This window comes from Alligator sinensis, unplaced genomic scaffold, assembly GCF_000455745.1.
Source record: "Alligator sinensis unplaced genomic scaffold, ASM45574v1 scaffold80_1, whole genome shotgun sequence".
Taxonomy (NCBI): domain Eukaryota; kingdom Metazoa; phylum Chordata; order Crocodylia; family Alligatoridae; genus Alligator; species Alligator sinensis.
Window position 1 is genome coordinate 123,533 of NW_005842206.1, and position 21,830 is coordinate 145,362.

A 21,830-nucleotide genomic window follows, 5' to 3' on the forward strand; every position below is an offset into this window, starting at 1 on the left:
TACCCAGGGAGGTGGTGCTCTCCCCTACCCTGGGGGTCTTTAAGAGGAGGTTGGATAGGCATCTAGCTGGGGTCATCTAAACCCAGGACTCTTTCCTGCCTATGCAGGGGGTCGGACTCGATGATCTATTGAGGTGCCTTCCGACCCTAACATTTATGAATCTATTATATATATAGTGGTGTTTCATTTTAATCATGGAAAAATGTGGATTTTGGGTTACTTTTTTCAATCTGGAAACTGGGGATTTTTTTTTTTTATTAGAGAAACCCAGGATCCCTGGTTGTAAGTTGAGATTCTTAAGTACTGAAATAATGGTCTGCATGAATGCACACTTTTAGTGGTTATAAAAATAACCACAAAATATATTGAAGGGAAGACCTTTATCCCCAAACTAGGACAAAAGGAGCTTACTTTGTGAGATAGGGCCCCAGAAAAAGACAGAGCATGCCTGTCTCTTCTCAAGAGAATTACTTTATTGGAAAACTAAACATAAGCATTCAAATCAAGCAATGGGAAGGCCAAAACATACGGTGCATGTGTCTACATGAGACACTGATTGCACAGTAGCTGAAAAGTACTGTGCAGTAGTGCACCACAGCATAGAATCATAGAAAGTTATGATTGGAAGGGACCTCAGGAGGTCATCTAGTCCAACCCCCTGCTCAAAGCAGGACCAGCCCCAAGTAGATCATGCCAGCCAAAGCTTTGTCTAGTCAGCTTTTGAAAACTTCCAAGAATGGAGCTTCCACCACCTCTCTAGATACCCTGTCCCAGTGTTTTACTGACCTCCTAGTGATAAAATTGTTTCTAATATCTAACCTAAACTTCTCAGCCCACTTCTCTCAGTCTTTCCTCATAAGTCATGTCCCCCAGCCCCCTCACAAATTTTGTTGCCCTCCACTGGACTATCTCCAATTTGTCCACATCCTTTCTGTAGTGGGGTCCCCAAATTGAATACAGTACTCCAAATGTGGCCTCACCAGTGCTGAATAGAGGGAAATAATCACTTCCCTTGACCTACCGGCAACACACCTACCAATGAAGCCCAGTATGCCATTAGCCTTCTTTGCAACAAGGGCACACTGCTGGCTCATATTCAGCTTATTGTCCACTGTAACCCCCAGGTCCTTTTCTGCAGAGCTGCTGCCCAGACAGTCAGCCCCCAGCCTGTACTGGTGCATGGGATTGTTCTGTCCTAAGTGCAGGACTTGGCACTTATTGTTGTTGAACCTCATGAGATTTCTTTTGGCCCAATTCTCCACTTTGTCTAGGTCACTCTGAATCCTAACCCTACCCTCCAGCATATCTACTATCTTCCCTCCTGCCCCACTTGGTATCATCTGCAAACTTTCTGAGGGTGCACTCTGTTCCAACTTCCAGGTTGTTGATGAAGACATTGAACAACACCAGACCCAGGACTGACCCCTGGGGCACTCCACTTGATACCGGCTGCCAACTAGATGTTGAGCCATTGATTACTACTCTCTGAGCCTGATGCTCCAGTTTCTATCCACTTTACAGTCCATACATCCAGCCCATACTTCCTTTGTCTGCCTACGGGAATGTTGTGATCATCATGAGTGTCCAAAGATGGTGGCTAATGGCTCTGCAATCACATCAGCCAACACCCTCAGCACCCTTGGGTGCATCTGATCCAGCCCCATGGACTTGTACATGTCCAGCTTTTCTAAGTAGTCCCTAACCTGTTCTTTTACCATTGTTGGCTGATCACCTCCCCAAACTATGCTGCCTGGTGCAGTAGGCTGGGAGCTGACCTTGCCTGTGAAGACTGAGGCAAAAAAGGCATTGAGCAGTTCAGCATTTTCTGCATCCTCTGTCACAAGATTGTCTCCCCCATTCAATAAGGGACCCACACTTTCCTTGATCTTCCTCTTCCTACCAACATATATCTAGAAACCCTTCTTGTTGTACTTCACATCCCTTGCTAGTTGCAACTCCAATTGCACTTTGGCCTTCCTGACTTCATTCCTGCATGCCCTAGCAATGTTCTTATATTCTTCTCTGGTTATTTGTCCAATTTTCCACTTCTTATAAGCTTCCTTTTTGTGATTTAGTTTACTGAAGATTTCCCTGCTAAGCCAATCTGGTCTTCTGGCATACTTGCTAATTTTCATGCGCATCAGGGTGGTTTGTTCCTGCACTCGCAGGTCTCATGGACTCCTCTCCCCATCAGATTGGCTTCACAAGAGTTCCTGCCCATGAGTTCCCTGAGTGAGTTGAAGTGTGCTTTTCTGAAGTCCAGGGTCCTTACTCTGCTGCTCTCCATCATTCCTTTCCTCAGGATCCTGAACTCAATCATCTCATGGACACTGCTACCCAAGTTGCTATCCACTACTACATTCCCCACCAATTCTTCCCGTTTTGTGAGCGGCAGATCAAGAAGAGCATGGCTCCTAGTTGGCTGCTCCAGCACTTGCACCAGGAAGTTGTTCCCAGTACTCTCCAAAAACTTCCTGGATTGCCTGTGCACTGCTGTATAGCTCTCCCAGCAGATGTCAGAGTGATTGAAGTTCCCCATGAGAACCAGGGCCTGTGATTGGAAAATTTCCACCAGCTCCTGGAAGAAATCCTCATCTACCACTTCCTCCTAGTCTGGTGGTCTATAGTAGACCCCCCACTGCATCATCACCCTTGTTTCTTTCCCCTCAGACCCTAACCCAGAGACTCTTAACAGGCCTATCTCCAGTTTCATACTGGAGCTCTGAGCAATCATATGGCTCTTTTACATAAAGTGCAACTCCTCGTCTTCTCCCCTGCCTATCCTTCCTGAACATTTTGTGCCCATCCATGGCAGTGCTCCAGTCATGTGAGCAGTCCCACCAAGTCTCTGTTATTCCAATAATGTCATAATTCTATGACTATGCAAGGACTTTCAATTCTTCCTGCTTGTTTCATAGACTCCATGCATTTGTGTACAGGCACCTGAGATAACTAGTTGATTGCCCTGATTTCTCCTGAAGTATGAAAGCACCTTCCCTGTTGCCCCATCCTGCTTATTCTTCCTCCAGGTCTCCCACTTCCCCACTTACCTCAGGGCTTTGGTCTCCATCCCCTGGTGAACCTAGTTTAAAGCCTTTCTTACTAGGTTAGCAAGACTGTCTGTGAAAATGTTCTTCCCAGGCTCTTTTGCTTGATTGGAAGAATCAACACAACCTGAACCCCAGGCCACCTCATCTTTGAACCCAGAGCCCTCTAGTCATTTTTGATAAGCTCAGGGTCTTCCCTGGCAGTATCATTGGTGCCCACAAAGATGGGGGGGTTGGGGGGAATCAGTGGGGGCAGGAAGGTTCTAGGGGGTAATGGAGGAATTGCAGGGTGGTTGGGGGGCAGGTGGGGTCTGCAGGGGGCACTGGAGAATTGAGAAGGCAGTGTCCACCAGGGTATTAGGGTGGGGGGCAGGTGACATCCATGGGAGGGTTTGGTGAGATCAGGAGTGCTCATGGGGTCTAAGCATGGGTGACTGGTACCACCTGAATCAAGGGGGACACATACCGCCCCCCAGCGGCCAGTCAGTGATGGGCGAGGCATCCTCCCATGGCCTATCTCACCAACGGGGAAGGGGTCCACCCACAGCCAATTGCGCTGCCTGGAAAGCATGAGTGGCAGTCCCAGAAGTGCCAGCGGTGCTTCATTTGGTGCCCCCACTCCTTGGCCAGCACCTGCAGGGGGGGCACCAGCGCTTCCACCTGTCCCCTGTGCCTGTCACCTAAGTGGGGAGCGCTGCCTGTCAGGGGGTGCACTAGTGCTCTCAGGGGGTGCATGTGCACATTGACCCCTACGCATTGCCCCCCTAGGCATAGCCACTGGGTCTCAGGCGGTGCTTAAGGGATCTCTTCCCCCCCTCCCCCGACCAGCTGAACAACCCCCTCTGGGCAAACCAAGCCCCCCCATCCCTCCAACCCCTCCCCACACCCTGACTTACTTGCTCAGCTCCCAGCACTGGCAAACACTGGTAAAACTGCCACTGGGAGTGGCTTGCAGTATAGGGGGTTTGGTGAGTTCAGAGTGGGAGACTGTCCATTTCGGGGTAGTGTGGAAAAGACAGAAGCCTAAAAATAGCTCAGTGCTGGAGGAGGGGTAAGAAAAGTGCAGCCCTGAGGCTAAAGCTCGTGGCTGGGTTTCCCAGTCCTGGGGCTGCTCTGACAACTGTGCATAAGTTCAAAACAGATTGGTCTAAAATGGCCAACCAGATCTAAATTGAATGTATCTCAGAGATAGGGTTAACTTAGATCAGGTCAGCCATTTTTAGATCTATCTAACTGTCCTGAATGTCTATACAGTTTGCACTTACATCCATCTAACTAGTGCAAGTTCTGCACCTAGTCTAACTAGGTTAGATTGGGTTGCCATTCTTAATATGAAATAACCGTCCTTTAACCTCCCCATCTTTGTGGATGATTCTAAATCTTCCACAGAAAAAGTTTGGCCAGAAGTCTCAGATACAGGAAATAGTCAGAATCTAGGTAGCCAGAATCTAGTTTCCGTATTAATGGAAGTTACATTTTCAAGTTAATCTTCATCTTGTATTAGTTCCTTTAGTAGTTGTTTGGAAATTAACAAGTAAGTAATGTGAAGTTGATAAATACTTATGAGTAGGCGGGTGCTTCAATATTAAGAGGCATTTAACATGTTCTGATCAGCTTAGGTGAATTTAAAGACACATTTTGAGTCAAAATAATTTGTAGGTCAAATCTGCTGAACGTTTTAGATCTAAATAAGTATGACTTTGACTGGTGTGCTACTGCAGCCTACTCTCTTGCAAAGGAATCAAAATCCATAGGTTTTGCACTACCCTTACTTGAGCAAAAAATACATTGATTTCAAATTATTTAAGAAATCAGTACGGACTTTGAGATTTGGCCTGCTATTATTAATAGTAGAAGCTTGATATTTCTGGGTATGATCTCTGAAGGACAAAAGAAAACAGTATGTTGACAGCTTTTTTCCTTTTGATTACAGGGAATTAGGATGATTTGTTTGTAATGTAATGCAAAGCAATGCATAAAGACATACCTTTTATAAGATTTTAACAATCCAGATAAATCTGCAGTATTGAAATTGATAGACCTATTCTCTATACTTATTACCTGATATTTCATAGTTAATGTATCTTTATTACATCTGGGAATAGAACATACCGTTCTATTTTTCAATACATTGAGTTGGCAAGTAAAATAACATAGAGAAACCTGTGACCTCCATACAATTGAAATAAATATGCACTCATTCAGAATAGGGAAACCAACCTTTTTCATTTTAGGCTTTTGACATTTGCTAGGATTGGCTTTGTTCAGCTGTCAGAGGAAGCAGAACTTCAGCCACCCTTTCAAAGAAAAGTAGTAGTAGTAGCTCATTTGCCTTATTGTAATGTGTGCACTTCCATGTGAGAGGTCCAGATTGGCACCCTTTCTGGTACAGTAAGGTGACACCTGAAAGTGAACAAATGAAAGAGAACTTGCAAAGGTTAATGAATATTTATTTATTTATTCAAAATAGTTCCTTACCATTTACAACAGTAATAAGTTTTCAAGGTGTAGTTCTAATGAATATAGTAAGAAATCTTGCTGTTACAAAATTTTAGGTTTCATTATTGGCTTAAAGTGTTTCAAAGTTCCTCTAAAAGAAACTTCAGCAATTTCATTTTGTTTTTGTTAATGTTCCTCATCCCCCTGAAGCCAGGTAAGCTTTGATATACTTTTCCATGGACTTGCCAAGATTAAAGTGAATAGTGGTAGCTCAGCTTCGGCGTGATATTAGACATAACAGTACATGCTTCATTATACTCACCTCAGCTAATCATTATGATATAATTACAGATATAATAATTTCATTCAATAAAAAATCAAGAGCCAGGCTTTTATCAGTGACTCATTTCTATTCCTTGTGAATGGGACTCTTGCAGTAGTGTTGAATTGCCATTTACTGTTTAATGACATTACTATTAAGGGAATGAAAAATAATGCTACATTGTCTTCTGCATTGTAAATTGTCCGTGATCAGCACCGATTGATGCCCTGCACTTTTTCAATTAGGATCTTGTACAAGGAAATGAGTTATATGCAAGTTTTTACATTTTTGTTCTGTATTGAAGATTTCAGAACAATTGGATAATTTCTATTTCATTTTACCAGTTAGACTGACAAGGTGCTGTAATTAATTTACTAACTGTCATGAAACATATTAACTCTTAAAGAAAAAAATATATTAATCATTCCTACATAGCAGAGTCTTTCCTTTTCTGAAGCCAGAAGAATGAAATCCCACAAAATAAAAGTGCTACCTTCCAATATTTTCTTAGATTCAATAAATGCCTCCTTTCCTAGGGATTTTATAAGACCATAAAAATGGTTTAGGCCAGCTGCGCTAAAGGAGACACATTCCTTTTCCCAACTAAAGATCAGGAATGAATCCCTTAATTTCATTTATGAGTGGCTTCATGCATATGAGACCAACACCAATTCACACCGCTGATTTCATTGGTATTGAATTACTGTTCCATGTCTCGGGTCTTTCAGAGGAAGGGACATGAAACTGTTTTATCCTATGATGAATGAGAAAGTGAAAGCTGTTTCATTCAGCAGATAAGGCATAAATGAGATCTTATGGGGTATATGTTAACAGCCACTTTGACTGGAATATAATTGTTCATAGGACTTTTCTGAAAATGTTCTTTTCCACTTCTTTGCCCCAAATGAACACTGGAATATGTATTTTATGTAAGTTAGAGAAGTTGTATAAATGCTTAAGTTATTTGAAAAAGGACTGTACTATATTCAGAAGTTTCCACTAACTAAAATACCCTGAGGTTTTGAGTCTACGTTGCATAAGTTTGGGAAGAATTTAGTCCTGTTTAGAGGGCTAGTGTACCCTCATAGCTTTATTTGGCAAAATCTTTGAAAACATCACAAGGGAAGATAACTGGACAATGGGAAATCACTTTTGGCTCCAAGTAAATGTACCCAGAACACTTTGCAGGGCATCATGAGACAACTTCTGTCACTTATATCTTAGATATGCAAGGCATTTTTTTTTCTGGAGAACCAATTGGGCATCTTCCCTGAAAGCTAAAAAATCATCTATAAATAATAGTGCATTCTTCTGTACAAGAAAGTAATATATAGCATAGGCATTACTAGGTTGTACATTGATGTGTTCTGAAGAATCCCAATGTATCCCAACGTATTTAGCTTTCCTTAACAACATTTTCTCTAAATAAAAAAATAGTTTCCAAGGAGTACTAGAGATTAAAATAGCAGTGTAAGGAACCCAAGTCCATTCTCAAGCAGTCCTTTTTTCAGCATTCAGATTTCTTTCAGTATCTCTCAAGCTGTCACCAGACTAATTAATAAAAAGTTGACTAAGAGAGGCATGCATTCTCCTTTACCCTAAGGCCCTTCTATATAACTGGGACAGAGTAAAGATCCATAAAGCAGCCATAACATTATTGACTCTCACTTCAAGGGCCTTTGCCAGGTTAGAGGAGCACTAAGGACCTTCTTACTAAACCTGCTCAAAACAGGTAAGTATAACTGTCTTTCATTCAAGATAAATGAAAGATGAAGTCAAGTTTCTTTGTAGAATAGCTGTCTACAATAAGAGGGGCCCAAAAGAGACACAGAGGTATTTATAGTTGGACAGGGATTTAGGTTTGGTGTGCTCCAATCTGACAACAAGCTCAAAAATGACAAAAGCACAAAAGATATTTGTGGCAGCATGATGTATCCATGCTTGTGAGAGAGAAGGAGTAAAAACAAACACAGAATCAGGCACATAGAAGCAGGAACCCACAGTCCATTAGAGAGCAGGATAAAAAAAAACAGCACTAAGAAAGTACCTAAGAGGGAGAGCTTTTGGGATTGAGCATAGCTAAAACTGAAAAAAGAAAATATCTCCTATTTGATTTTTCTTTCATTCAGAGAACCAGGGCTCTGCACATTCTTTGTAAAGAGGAGTTTATCAAATATGAATTAGCCTGGATTAGCAGTTTTGAGTGACAGTGCTGATTTTTCTACCTCTAGGCAATGTGGACCAGGCACAGAGCTGCACACATGCTTCTGGTTCAGAAAACAGCCTACCCAAAGCAGCAGGCCTGCACACAAGAGCAGTATGAGGGTGCTGTGGCCAGGCACGGTAAGGTTGCAGCCTACATAGAGCCTAAATGTGAATGGACCATATGAACAGAAGGTTTAAGCCCGTGATAATAATGAGACAGATTTATATAGCCTTTGCCTGGAAAGCCTTACTTTTTCTATACTATTTTACAACTTTTGAATTTTGACACAAATTTGTCATACAACAGGCAAGCATCCCTCTGAGGTACAACAGGGTGGCTCTGCGCTCTGGGTGGGGTGGCCACACAGGGCAGAGGGATCTGCAGAGCTGCTGGCAGTAGCAGCACAGACAGACACTAGCTGCAGCTGTGGCTATTTTTGTGCCTCCTGTCCAACCACCTTCTGTCAGACTACTGGCTAGAAGAACATTGATTGCTATGGGGAAAAAATAATCCCCTTCAAGGAAACTGCATTTTATCATTTATCTAATAGCTCTCCTCAAGGCTCCAGTATGTACTAAGGGCTAAATCCTGCTTATAGTTTATGTGCTTAAGTGGCACTTACATAGCCACATAACAGCAATTTATGGCACTTATGCACAATTTGGATTTCACAGAACTACACTTGTCCTGCACTGTCCTGTGAGTCCAGGAGGAGAAGAGTGTAGATGACTAGCTCAGTGAATTAAGCACTGCCCTAAAACGAAAAGGATCCTAACTTCAACCCCTCAATGGAGCAGCTGCCGTTCTCCGCCTGTTTATCCATTTTATCCAGTCACAGTTAAAATGAAGCAGGACTGCTTCAAGAGAAGGGCTGGGAAGTGCTCAGAGCAATGCCTAGCTAATATCCTGCTGGATAGAGCACTTTCCTCAGAAATCAATTGCTGGCTCAAATCTCACCTGTGTGAAGGGTGCTGAGAGGCTGGATCTTGCATTTCTTTTGCAGTTTCCCTAACCAAAAGGTATAGCTCAAAGACAGGAGGGTCTGTCTTCCCCTCATCCCTTTTACATTCAGCTGGTACTTGTCTAGGGAGATTCTATTCTGCCATTCAAAGAAATAGAAATCAAACTATATGTAATGCTAAAAATTGTGTTGAAATAGATTTAAAGGTGCCACATAAGAGCATAAAGGTGAAATCAGAGATCTATTTGCATGATAATTATATCCATGATATTAAATCCCATATGTTCATAGTTGGCACCACAAAGAAAATGGTTCCAGTGATTCTTTTGAAGCACTCAGCAAAAACTGCCATATGAAGGCTTAGTAGGAAGAATTGTGCCTACAGAGGAAATCTGAATGCCTCCACTGACTGTGACTGAAAATTTGGTGTAGTGATCTATCATCTTACATTTGATGCAGTACAGAGAGGATGGTAATTTTTTATTTCAGCTTGAATTTGATCATTAGGGAAAAGGAGCATGTGAAGTTATAATCCATGGCTTTTTCTGGGATAGGAAAAAGTGGTGGTGTGAGTCTGAAGAATTAGGACCCAGAAGTCATCAGTGATACTCTGAAATTCTGTTTCCCAGTTTCATGTGCTATAACATCTATTTCAGCATAACCCAGAACAATATAATTTCACTTATTCCTTTAGCACTTCTTGCTTCCTTTAGGGTTTATAATTCCTATCCAAACTTGGAAATGGATTGTTGCTGCCTATTTAATGTGGTAGATATTATCACAGTGAGTTTTCCTATTCTGGATGACTGGATTTTGGTGACTCTCATTCCTAGTTAGTGATTCCTTGAGTCTGGAACAAAGCAGGGCTGGATTAACCCTTTAGTGGTCCCTAGCCAAACAAATTTATGGGCCCTGGGCCAGTTGAGACCCCCCCTCCCCACCCCTGCACTGCCGCCCAGAGGGAGCAGGGCACGGAGCTGCCACTAGGAAGCAGCCATGGCGGCGGCAAGCCAGCAGAGGGAAGGGAAAGGAAGGGAAGGGAGGTGGAGAGGATCACTTGTGCTGCCACCATGGAGGGAAGGACCAGGGGTCCCTGCAGTTCAGGTCCCTAGGCACGTGCCTAGTTTGCCTATGCATTAATCCAGCCCTGGAACAAAGTCTGATTTGTCAGAATGTTTACTAAATGGGAGACTGAGCTTTGATATCCACTTTCTTTAATATATTTTTTAGATGAGAGGCTGCAATTAAATATTAACTCTGAAAAGATTCCATTGGACTAAGTGATGCACCTATTCTCAGACCAGGGAACAAAAATCGAGAGAGAAACTGGAATCATTACAATATCTAAAATTGAAGTGAATGCTTTAAGTAAATCATAAAGAAGTATGTCTAGGAAGGACCTCATCTAATCCAACCAAGGATTGAACCTGAGACCTTGTACAACACTGACAGTGAAACTAAATTTAACCATATGTTAGGTTGGGTTTATGTGCTCATGCTTCTAGTATCTCTATATGTTAGTGATTCCAGTCATATCTCTGAAAGAGCTACTTTTTCCTCTTAGCATCCTACAACAGGGTAGACCATCTGGGAATGGTTTGAGATCCAGGTGCCTATCCTATAATTCAACAGCGCTTTAAAGGAAGGAGAGTGTCTTTTTTTTTCCCTTTGTGGTGAAAAGAGACCTTAGAACCCAAGCTGTATGCTTTGTAAGGAATATCATTTGCAGGGGGTCTTACTCTGTGTTTGTTAATGTTAACAAACTCCTTTAACCTTAGGACTGTTTCTGTTGGCTAAGACCCAAGGTATAATTGCTAGAGAAACCATGTAAGTAGTTCCACTGAAGCAGTTTTGTCAATTCCCACTATCAAAAAAACAAAAGCACCTGCCTGGCGTAGGTACCTGATTTGTGCAAAATTCTTGGAGGACGGCTGGTCAATCAGACCATTGATAGCCACTCCAATCATTATAAAGCTACCACTGAGAAGTGTCCTGCTTATAGCCCCAAGGAGGAGTAGGAGGTCAAATCCATGGGATACAGCAGTAGTAGGCTTATGTGTGTGGGTGAGGGACTTATGTTTGGAGTCACCCCTCACTAAAAGAAAGTGAGGCTCAATTTTCTGAGTTAATACACAGAATGCCAATGAGATTTCGCCACTGCCTGGTAGCACTACTGCACTGAATCCTAGGACCACTTCCTTGCCTCTACTGGCAATATATTGCCTATGATAGCATGACACTAGTGGTTAATAATCAAGTATATCTGTGATAACTGATACCAAGATCCAGGTTTTTCACATCTACAAAAAACATTTTCCCAGTTAATAGAGAAATTCTTATTATTTTCTAGTCCCATAATCTTTCCCTCTCTACTGATAAATATCATCCCATTTCTGTTACCTCAGTCCTCAAGGTATTCCATTTATTCCTGTACGATATCCTGATCTTTCTCTGTATTGCACATCCTTCCAAAGTTTTTGTCATGAGTAAATTTCTTTAGACCATTCTTACAATGTTGTGTCAAGATCCATAATAAATATATTAAATATGGGTGAAGAGATGCAATGCCAACCTTAACATAGGCAAATTAGTTTATTTGTCAGCATAATTTGTTAGTTTTTTACCTACCTTACAGTTCTTATACTAATCCTCATCCATTTCATAGTTTCATAGTTTCATATAGTTTCATAGTTTCAGGGTCGGAAGGGACCTAATAGATCTTCTAGCCCGACCCCCCGCCAGGGCGGGAGAACAACCCAAAAACACAAACAAAACCACTCACCCTAAAAACAAAAACGGGACTCAAATGAGTCCAGCCAGGTAAGTATCCAGCCTCTTCTTAAAGATCCCCAGGGTAGGGGCCAGCACCACCTCCCTTGGAAGTTGGTTCCAGCTCCTAGCCGCCCTGACTGTGAAGTAGTTTTTTCGGATGTCCAATCTGTACCTCCTCTCCATCAACTTGTGCCCATTATTCCTTGTTATGCCAGCAGGGGCTAGGGGAAACAGCGTCTCCCCCAAACCCTTCTGGTTCCCCCTAGTGAGTTTATAGACGGTCACCAGGTCCCCCCTCAGCCTTCTCTTGTGGAGGCTGAATAGGTTCAAGTCCCGCAGTCTCTCACTGTAGGGTCTGCCCTGTTGTCCCCGGATCATGCGGGTGGCCCTCCTCTGGACCCTCTCCATGTTGTCCACATCCCTCCTGAAATGGGGCGCACAGAACTGGACACAATACTCCAGCTGCGGCCTGACCAGCGTCGCATAGAGGGGGAGGATCACCTCCCTGGCTCTACTCGAGATGCACCTGTGGATGCACGACAAGGTCCGGTTAGCCCTGCCAACCATGACCTCGCATTGTCGGCCCATGTTCATCTTGGAGTCAATAATGACACCAAGATCCCTTTCCGCCTCCGTGCTCTCAAGTAGGGAGCTCCCCATCTTATAAGTGTGCTGCTGGTTCCTACTACCCAAGTGCAGCACCCTGCACTTGTCCGTATTGAAACGCATCCTGTTCCTGTCTGCCCACCCCTGTAACCTATCCAGATCCTTCTGCAATCTCTCTCTCCCTGCTAGCGTGCTCACCTCCCCCCAAATTTTGGTGTCATCAGCGAATTTAAACAGGTTGCTCTCCACCCCAACATCAAGATCGCTGATGAAGACATTGAACAGCGCAGGGCCCAGGACCGAGCCCTGAGGGACTCCACTACCCACCTCCCCCCAAGTCGAATATGATCCATCCACCACCACCCTCTGAGTGCGACCCTTCAGCCAATCTGCAATCCATCTGACCGTGTAGGCATCTATGCCACAGTCGCCTAGTTTACTAATTAGGATGGGGTGAGAGACGGTGTCAAAGGCCTTGCTGAAGTCCAGAAAGACTACATCCACCGCGACACCTGCATCCATGGCCTTTGTGACCTGATCATAAAAGGCAATCAGGTTGGTCTGACATGATCTCCCCCTAATAAATCCATGCTGATTGCCCCTGAGCATCATCTCGGATGCCGGCCCATCACAAATGTGCTCCTTGATGATCTTCTCAAAGAGCTTCCCCAGGATTGAGGTAAGACTGACGGGCCTATAATTGCCCGGGTCCTCCCTTTTCCCTTTTTTGAAGATGGGGACCACATTAGCTACCTTCCAATCGTCTGGCACCTGGCCCAAGCACCACGATCGCTCGTAGAGCCGTGCCAGGGGCCCTGCAATAACCCCAGCCAGCTCCCTCAGCACCCTGGGGTGGAGAGCATCCGGACCCGCTGACTTGAACGCGTCCAGCCCCTCCAGAAGCTCTCTAACCCGGTCCTCCCCAACCTGAGGTCTGAAGGCGATCCCCTCGCGTCCGGCTTCTATCACAGCAGGGAAGTCCCGGTCCCTGCACAAGAAAACGGAGGTGAAGAATTGGTTAAAGAGGTCCGCTTTATCCTCTGACGCAACCACCAGATTGCCCCGCATATCCTGCAGGGGCCCCACATTACCCGGCGCCTTCTTCATCCTCCCAATATATTTGAAAAAGGACTTTTTGTTATCCTTAATCCTGGACGCTAATCCGAGCTCTATCTCCGCCTTGGCCTTCCTAACAGCCCGCCTGCAGGCCCGAGCAGAGGAGGTATACTCCTCTTTGGAGATTACACCCCCCTTCCACCGGGCGTACGCCACCCTTTTGGCAAGCAGGCATTCCCGGACACCCTTGGTGAGCCAGGGGGGCTTTTGGACACTCCTGCCCGCCTTGCTTCTTGTCGGGATGGACACCCCTTGGGCCCCGAGTATCGTTTCCTTAAGGAACGACCACTCCTCTTGGACGCTGAGTTCCTCTGCCCTCAAGGACCCCAGTTCCTCTCCCACTAATCTCCTCATCTCACTGAAGTTGGCCCTCCTGAAGTCTAGGGCCACCACCTTGCTGCGGGCCCTTGACACTCTACGCTGGATGGTGAATTCCAGCACGCGATGATCACTATTGCCCAGGTGGTCAAGAACCTGGAGGCCTCTTACCAGGTCGTCGCCTGCGGCCAGGACCAGGTCCAGCAGAGCATCTCCTCTGGTGGGACTGTGCACCTCCTGAATCAAGTGGAGGTCCTGCAACTCGGCCAAGAACCTCCTGGAGCGGTCCGTCCCGGCTGACTGCTCCTCCCAGCAGATGTCCGGGTAATTAAAATCGCCCATGACAACTACATCCCTTGCTTTTAGTGTCTCCGCAAGCTGGCCTGAAAATTCCCTGTCCAGCTCCTCCTCCTGATTGGGGGGTCTGTAATAGACCCCCACCGTCAAATCCCTCTCGCCTTGCCCCCCCTGGATCTTGACCCAGAGCACTTCAGCTCGCCCTTCCCCTGACCCCATACTGCTGGCAGAGGATGTGTAGTGCTCCTTGACATAAAGTGCCCCCCCCCCCCCTTTTCTGCCTTCTCTATCCCGCCTGTACAGCCTATAGCCCCTAATGTTAACTGCCCAGTCATGGGATGAGTCCCACCATGTCTCTGTTAACCCTACGACATCTGGATTTGAACTAGCTATTCTGAGGGCGAGTTCCTCCTGTTTGTTCCCCATGCTACGAGCATTGGTGTACAGGCATTTAAGGCCTTGCAAGACTGTGTGCCCCCCCACCCCCTGATTAGCCAGACCATCAGGACCCCTGTTCCTTACCTTTGCACCCCTTGCCCTGATGGCAAGACCCCCATTACTTACCTTTGCACCCCTTGCCCTGATGGCGTCTCCTCGTCTTCCTGCAGCCCCCTCCCCCGGCGAGTCTAGTTTAAAGCTCGCCGTACGAGATCAGCCAACCTGGAAGAGAAGATACGCTTGCCATTAGGGGAGAGATGAAGCCCATCCCGCCCCAGCAATCCCCCCTCCCGAAAGCATTTCATCTCCACTAACAATTTTCCACATGGCACCATATCAAATATGTTGCTGAAGTCTAGAGATATTAGATCTACCACACTTCTTACATCTAGAAACATTTATTTAATCAAAGAAAGGCATCAAGTTAGTCTGTTGTGATCAATGATTGGTAAACCCAAGTTGTATTTTAGCCAGTTTTCCACTTCATTTTTCTCATTTTTCTTTCCTTCAAAACTTGTTCTGATGCTTTGCATACTATTTAAGTCAGGCCTTCAGTTGTACTTTGAGTACTTAGTTGCCCCAAACACATTTTTTTCTTCTTTTCTTAATACAATTATTGAATTTATGATGTCCATGAAAATTTCTTAAAAATCCTTGCTATCAAACTTATAGTTTCATATGCCAATTTTTAGATGAGCTCCATCCAAAGATTCTGTTTCTTTGTTCCCTTCCAGTTTCATCACATTATGTTGCCTGAGTTTTATTTATACTTTAAGTATGGTAGTTTTGGTTTTCACAACTTCAAGCTCAATAGCCTTCTTGTTTTTTTGTCTCCATATTCAACTCGATCATCCTCCCTGGAAAAGGAAAACAGAAGAAATCTATTAATTTATTTTGGGTAGTCATAATGAGATTATCTTTAATGTTGAACCCCTCCTCACTTCAAAATGAGCTCACTTCTTGCTCTCTTTTAATTTATATAACTAAAAAAACATTTACTTATTGATTTAAATTTGCCTTTCAAGGTCTAACTCAGCTTGATATTTGTCAGTTTTCATTGTACTCTATGTTTCGCTTACAGCCTTATTGCTGATCAATTCTGTTTCATTTCTTGCAGTCTCTCTGCTTATTCCTTATATACTTTTTGGGAACCCTTCTCAACAAAGGTTTCTCTTTCTTGTTATACAAGTTCTAGAAGCATTTTTTTTTTATCATTGCCAGAGAAAAACCAAGTCTCCTCCACATTCAAGTTTTTGTGCTCATCAATACAGTTGGCTTTATTAACTAGCTCCCATAATTCATCCAGGTTACTCTTTTAAAATTAAAATCATCTTAATTACAGGCCCATTTGTTATTATTTTAATTTAAATTTGTAATCACTCAAGTCAAGGTTATTTTCCAAGATCAGATCTATAATATTTCTCACTGCTTAGCAAAACCAATTCTAAACTAGCATAGTCTCTTATTGGCTCTATGAATATTTGATGAAGAAGTCTAGTGGCCTACTGCCATTAGTGGTATTTGCTCTCCATTTTATATTTAGGTAGTTAATGTCCTTCAAAATGAGATGAATCCCAGTAGTATTTCTCTCCTTAATAATCTTGAAAATCAAGCTAGAGAGAGGTGATTCAGTGAGGTGGAATGCACCTGTAAAGGACTGAGCCCTGGCTTCAAGCCCTGGCTTATTCATCAATGGAGAGGAAAATATCCTACTGCTATTTATCCACATAAGCCAATTAATACTAAATGCAAGGTACAGAAAAGGCATGAAATAAGGGCAAGAATTAACTGCCTTCTAAGGTAGTGTCCATCTCACTGGGCATGTCTATATGTGCATTATCATGCTTTAGTTAATGCACGTTATACCTAATACCTCCATTGTGCCTTAACCAGACTTAATGTGCATTAAGTAAAGAATATGGGGCACTTTTACATGTGCTCTGGGGTTGAAGGGGTGCCATTTAATTAAAAGTGGTTCCAAGAGCCACTCCAAGTACCACAGCATCTCATGTATCAGACATTTTGAAGCCCAGGGATGATGATACCTGAGACATGGGAGGCTGCTAGAGCACGGTAATTACCACACACCAGCAGACTCAATTAATTGTGTACAGGCTCCCATGGTTTTTAAGTGATGCTTAATGTTCCTTAGCTTACTTTAATGGGCATTAACTAAATAGCACTTATTTCAGTGATGCTTTAATGTGCTTTAAAATAAGCTAATGTGCATTAAAGAACACATGTAAACATGCCCACTGAGTTATAAAATCTATCTCTGGATTGTATTCAAGCCAGAGGGATTTGCCTGTAGGAACAGCTGATCAGGGTAACCACTTTTTTCCATCTGAGAGTCTCAATACCTGTATTTGAGATCTAGAGAGAGATTCCCTCCTAAGACTCATACAGACAAGGTACTCAGACAGCAATATGCTGAACTCAGAGTTCCAAACCACAAAGCCTTGTTCCTGGGATGCCTTGGTCACTTAGAGGTGAAGAAGATCCAGAAGAGTAGGCAATCCAACTTTTTTCTTTTCTTTTTTGTCTCTAGTGGGTTATGGAATAGAGAAAATCCCACACGATTTACTGATTAGTTTTGATGCACTGGCTGGGGGAGTACTTAGTTGATTGCACGATTTCACAATGCTTACACACTTAATTCATACAACACAATTTTATTTTAAAATTCTTTGCTACGCATATAACACTGCTTAGCTTTAAGAAATACCACAAACATTAAGAACACAATAATTACATATATCAGAAACAATGCTCCGAATGTACTTCCTTCCCAAACAATGCTATAAGAATTAGTATTACAAAAACAACTATAATTACAACTAAAAGTTAAATTTGAATCAATACTATTATTTTTCATAATATACTTACAATCCTAGAATTCCGAGAAGCCAAACACCTAAATATGGTTTCATTCCTCAGTAGTACAATTTAATGGGTTGGCCTCAGTAGTACGGTTCAATGGGCTCGCCTCAGCAATATGATTCAATGAGCTGGCCTCAATACTGATAGGACTAAGTCCCTTTCCTTCAGTCCCTTTCGGGCGCTCTGCAACTTCTGCATGAACTAAGAGATTCGTGTTCACGGAGAGGGTGGTTCAGGTGATCAGTCTGATCCGGTCTACACTTGCGATTCTTCCTTTGTTGTTCTGCAAGTATAGTCACCTCCTTGGTAATTAGTTTCTTTTGTTGATCATTTTAATTACTTTGGGGAACTTCCATACCACTGCAAGTGACCTTTTCTTTCCAATCTTGTCAAAAGGCCCTAGGGTTTGATCTCTCAGAACTCGGGATATTTGCTTAAGGGTCATTTTTAGATTAACTTTGTAAAAGGCCTCTAAAGATAAAATTCAAGAGTTAAGACTTTGAGCAAAGTCAGGACCTTTCGCACGTAGACCAAAACAATGGCCTAGATAAGGAGATAAATCTTGTCTTCTTCCTGAAAATGGCTAATCGGCAACTATTACAAACATTCAAACTATTTCATTCAATATGACATTTTTCTTTCTTTTTTTTTTTTTGCTAGACATCTGGACAAAACCCCCACCAAAAACTGCCATTCTGTGTGCCTTGAGTGACATTTCTTGGGCCAGATCTTTGCCCACAGGGGCCCCTGAGCTCCTATCCAACTGGTAGGTTCTCCATTCAACCAAGGAAGGTAGAATTTGAGTGTCTGAATACTTGTAAGTTTATCTTATTTGTGGACTATACTACTTGATCCATAAAAGGCTGTGCTTTTGTGTTCATCTAATGAATTTCAGTATTTTCTAGGAGCATATTTTAACCAACTAGAGCACTGTACTTATGACCTGGCTAATCAGCAGGGATCCTAGTTTTCTCTGATAAAAAAAAAAAAACACCCCTAATATATAGATATATGTGTAGCAGTGTTTCATTTTCATCACAGAAAAATGTGGATTTTGGGTTGCTTTTTTTAAATCCAAAAATTGGGAATTTTTTTTTTTTAATCGGAGAAAATCAGGATCCCTGCTAATCAAGAAGTTTGATGTACTCTTTAATATACTGTAGGTAAGAATCACTGTTTACTAACTTCATATAGGCAGGCTAGTAGAACATTTTAATACACAGCTGAGGGAAAACTTGGAAAAAATTGTAAATACTGAATCCTAGAGCTGGAATAAAATGTTGCTATGCCAACTTTTCTAAGCTGAGACATTGTACCATTTTCTGTGAATGTCTCACTGTTTGAATTACTATATTATTAGGAGACAGCCCTGAGATATCTTGGAATTTTTTAAGACTGCTGCATTCCAAAATGTGATCCTGAGATTATAGAAACAGACACTTAGTATGGTCTTTTCCTAGAGGGAATCTGCAGTTGCATAATATTCTGTAGGTAAATTCTGTAGCAAAAATATGAGAATAATGGTCTGTAGTGATAGAAGTCATCATTTTCAGTTGCTTCCTTACTTGGAGCTTGGGAGGTAAGAGATGGTCCCTTAGGTCAGGTACTCAAAGACACTAAAGGATTGCAGAAGCTTGCTTACTGCTGCACAAAAAGAACTTGCTTTTTTAGTTCACACATATACCAGTGTTAGTGAACCTGGTGGTCACTTTATGGTGTCAGCAGTGGCAAATGAAAAATGACTTGAAATAATAAGTTGCAAGCAAAGAAGCTGGAAACTAATGAAGCCTATGTAACCCGAGTGGTACTCCAAGATGTACATCCTCTCCAGTTGAAGGGACCAGAGCAGGTGTCCAAGCTCTGTGGGAGATGTAGGGACCCTCCTTCCCTATCGAGCAGAGCCAGATCGCCAATGGGGACTTAACCATACATCGTTTAATGAGACAGTGGTGGGAACATAACATATATAAACCAGGGGGCTCAGGGGAAACTAAAATATGCCAAGGGAATGGGATTCAATAAAGGTTAGGCATTCACATTCACAGACATATTCATCTAGTTAACAAAGACAAGTTTAACAAAATATAAAACTCAAACAACATAATAAACAATACTGATTGACAAAATATAAAGTGCACAAAATACAAAATACCAACCAACAAGAGATATAGGGTGGAGGTACCTGGAGGGGGAAAGAGGGGAAAAACAATGACCCCCTCTACTCCAACAAGAATGTCTCCCCTGTTGCTTCACTCACCCAAGACTTGAGCTCTGATCTCCCAGATACAGGGGCAGGGGCAGAAAGCCTACCACACAGCCATGACTGCTTGGTCTACTCCAGGCTGCTAAGGCTTTTGACCTTCTGGAAGCCCCTGCCTCATGTAGAGCTGCCCTGTCTCTTGCTGGAGAAACTGGAAGTGGAGCTGGAAGCCTCTCAAGTAAAAGCACAGCTTTCTGCTGGAGCCAGGCAAGAAACCTGTCTTGCTGGATGCAACCTCTTGCTAGGGATCCTGTAGCCCAGCAGGGAGCCTCTCCTGCCGGCCATGCTGCAGTTCAACTGCTGCCTGTGGGTTCCACCCCTTTAGGCTCTTCTGGGGCGACTGCTCCTGCACAGCTCTTTGAAACTCCTTCCTCATCATCCCTCACAGATCTCCCCCGAGTAAGCTGTGCTGCTCCTTTTATCCCCCTCCAGGTGACCCTAGGGGCCAATCAGGGGACATGGAGAGTGAGTCTCTGGGTCCTGATTGGTGAGGAAAGGAAATCCCAAACTCTCCAATAATTTTTTACCCTTTCAAAACCCCTGGGCCAAATCACTACCAGCTAACCCATCACACCTATATATGAGCAGGGAGGCTTCTCTGATGCGCTGTAATTCCAGTGCGTTGGAGCACTCATTCAATGAGTTTTAGATAAAGCACCCCACCACCATTTTGAAGCATGGGGACGCTAATACACAAGATGCTCCACTCTAATTAAAGCACCCCTCCCAACCCCCAGACCACATGTATAAATGCCCTAAAAGCAAGTGGAGCAGATCCATGGAAGGACAAGGACCACTTTAAGTGATCTTCCTGCACCTTTAGAGTCTAAGTAGAAGGACCAGTTGTCATGGAAGTTTTGCAATCTCCTCAATAGGGCAATATGGCAGAGAACTGAAGGGTACTCAGACAAAGATCTGAGTGGTACCTAGCAGGCATAGAGAAGGAAAGGCAAGTGACAAAGACAAATCATTTGTCTTCTTGTATATTGCGGAGGAGGAAAGACACCTATTGTTTATGTGCAAATAAACAACAGGACAAAGTACAGATCAGTATGTTACTGAACTAAAGAAGCCAAGTAAAACTGTGCTTTAGGAAACTTGACAGCATCTCTGCTTAGGTATTGTGGCAATGCAGACACTGCGTTATGAGACAGGCTATTACATGAGGGAGATTTGTCCTTAGGAAAAAAGGTATCCAAATATGCAAGGCTGCAGAAATTATGAAGGGCCAGACAGCATTGCTGAATGCACTAAAAGGGGTTGTCCATGCAGTAGGCATGAAATCACGTGGCCAGAAAAAGTTATATCACAGAGTGGAATTTTCCTTTGCGAAGGAGAGTGATAAGTCATGAAGCGTGTGGAAGACAACCTGGCCCCAAAAGATGTGCTTCCTTTTGAAAGCTATATTTTAATTGTAACAAAAGGAACCATTTTGCCACGTGCTGCAAATCCTGAATATAAAAGCCTTAAGTGAATGTGGTTAAGAGCATCCCAGAAGAATTTATATAGGTATAATAGAATCAAGCAGATTCAATGAGAGGGATTTGATTTTGCTAGTAGAAGTGTAAAGAACAATTGTTTAATTTAAATTGGACTTGAGAGCTCAGGTTAATGTTTTACCAGTGTATGAGTATAGAAAAGTAAAATTGAGACCAAAAGTGAATCCAACAAATGTCAATGTAACTGGTTATTCAGGAACAAAAATACCAGTGAAAGAGAGATGCATTGTTAGCAACCAATATAGAGTACACAAACGCACATTCATTGTCATACCTAGAGAGGTGACACCAATTTTTGGTTTGGCAACTTGTGAGAAACTGAATTTAGTGAGGGTGTGAATGAAGTATAATAAGATACTGCTCTGGAGTATGACTCATGTCAAAGAACAAGGATTTATTTTAAGGGCTAGGTTGCTTGCCAGGTGAAAATACAATTCAAATAAATAAGCAAGTGCCATCCATTGTTCATCCATGCAGAAAAGAGCCTTTTTCTCTCTAAGATAGACTCAAGGTGGAGTTAGCAAGAACAGAAGAATTACATGTGACTACCAGGGATCCTGATTTTCTCTGATTAAAAAAAAAAAAAATCCTAATTTTTTAGTTAAAAAAATAACCCCAAATCCACATTTTTCCATGATTAAAATCCACATTTTTCCATGACTATATGTA